General features: G+C 50.7%; 1 pseudogene; it reads right to left on the reverse strand.

Annotated features, from left to right (window-relative positions):
• Positions 1-952: 952 nt before the first annotated feature.
• LOC142286626 (U2 spliceosomal RNA) lies at positions 953-1,163 on the reverse strand (annotated as a pseudogene).
• Between the last annotated feature and the right edge of the window lie 1,050 nt (positions 1,164-2,213).

Here is a 2,213-nt window from a genome sequence, read left to right on the forward strand (position 1 = left end):
ATAACTAATTGACAGTAAACAAAAGCAAAAAAAGACAACAAAAAATTTTTTATTAGAAAAAACACTCCCCAAATCATTCCCTTGTTCTCCAATTTAATAAAAAAAAATGGGTCCGCAGAAATCCATATGGATGTCCCACGTCGGCTCTGGACCTTCTAGAATATGGGGGCACGTTCAGGAAACGTATCCCCCATTTTCTAGGAGGGCAGACCCTCCATTTGAGGAGAGTGGGTGCCAAAAATCTGCACCCACTCTCCCCGGGTCACAGCTGCAGACTGCCGAGCAGCCAGCACAGCTCACACTGAACACAGTGCTGGCTGTCAGCTGCTCTGCTCATGTGACCGGCCGGCGTCTGCTGTGAAGGAGGAGGGGGCCGCGGGGGATCAGCGCTGCGACCGGACAGGTATGTATGACACCGGGGGGAATAGGGGGTGAACGGGCAGGGCCTGGGGAACAGTTTTCTGTCGCATGTGTTATTGCACATGCGACAGAAATCATAGGAGCAGGGCGGCCGGTGCGCTACTGTGCGCGCGGCCATGTTGGATTTTCGGGAGGGGGGTCGGGGGTCGGGGCGGGCACTTTGGCGACACCGGGGGCTTTGCCAGGAAGTGAGGTCAACAGGAAACCTCTTGACCTCACTTCCAGGTAAATGCCTGCGTTCTGGCGTGCCGACAAAGGCCGCGGACCGCAACAAAAAAGCAGGTCCATGCGTTGTGGCTGCGTTCTGACCCCACATCATTGATTCAATGGGGGAGAGAACGCAGCCACAACGCACAAAAGAAGTGACATGCTGCTTTTCTTTCCGCACCGATTTTTGGCATCCAAAACGCTGCGGAAAGAAATGCAGCATGTGCACTGATTTTTCAGCTTTCCCATACACTTTGCTGGGAAAGCTGAACGCATGCAATTTGCCACTGAAACGCTGCGGTTCAAAACGCAGCGTTTCCGCGGTAAAAAACGCATCGTGTGCACACAGCCTAACTGCAATACCAGGTCAATGCGTGCAGTGGACAGAGCAAGATTTTTTCCATCTCCTTGTTCTAAAAATCCATTTAATATATGGTCCCCAGAGAGGGGACGTATCAGATATTAAACTGATAAGAACAGATTTAATTTTTTTTTTTTTCTGTTTATCAGTAGGACTTCAAAATAACAAAGGTGATCGCCTCCCGTTGCCTGGGAACCGTCCAGGCACAAGAGGGCTATGTGTCACCAGAAGGCGCACACACTTCCTCAAGGCCGGCAGACGTGCAATCCCAGGCACCTTCCAGTACCGACCAAGGTAGCGTCCTCCGAAACTACACTTGATCTTAGCCAAAAGGCCGAGAAGCTATAACCCGAATTGGTTACGGCCTTGAGTGGCACCCTGGCCTATACCGGACACATCTTAGGGAGAGGGAGACAAACCCACGCCTACAGAAGACATTTTGTCACCCAAGCCAACCCTTGAAAAGGCTGTTTTGCAGAGCAAAAACAAGAAGAATGGTGCTTTTTGCAGCCGCCGCCCACTGCAATGAATCTGAATAACTCCTCCTTTTGGACACAAGCACCTCCCCTCCCCCTTGCAGTCTTTCCAATTCATGATACAAAAAGACGGACGGACAGGACAGGACAGGACAGGCTGCCTGACTTTCCGTCACTGCCACCCTTTGCCATCCTTGCCCGTAGAAAGCCCTTTCATCATCCCCAAACCCTAATCTTTTCCCTTCCCTTCCCAGATGCGTCTCACTCCCTTTCATTAGGAAGTGAGCGCAGCCTTTTCTCCGTTCTGCACATGCGCGACGTTAAACACAAATGCGCAGGCGTGCGTTCCATTACCCTCACTGCATTCCACTCCCATACAGGAAGTGGGCGCAGCTATTACTACGGTCGCACATAAAAGAACCCACGGCCACCACTGCACATAGCTGACTCCACCACAGGACACCCACTTCTACACCAACGCAGGTAAGACAGGATCGGCACCTCTATGCTCCCGTTACAATCAGGCTCAGTCACCATGTGATAACGCTCTCAACTCTTTAGTTGCAGGCTCCCCTTGCTTCACCTCCACTGGCTGTGCTGCCATTTCCTCTCCCACCTGGAAGGTATACTTTATTCCACTATTTTCCTGTTTCTCTCTTCCCCCTTTTCCCATAACCTACTTTTATCTGCATTTGTGGGGTATCTATATGCTATTTACATCATAGTTTTATTCATTAATAAGGAAGGGA

This window comes from Anomaloglossus baeobatrachus, unplaced genomic scaffold (genome assembly GCF_048569485.1).
Source record: "Anomaloglossus baeobatrachus isolate aAnoBae1 unplaced genomic scaffold, aAnoBae1.hap1 Scaffold_67, whole genome shotgun sequence".
NCBI classification, from domain to species: domain Eukaryota; kingdom Metazoa; phylum Chordata; class Amphibia; order Anura; family Aromobatidae; genus Anomaloglossus; species Anomaloglossus baeobatrachus.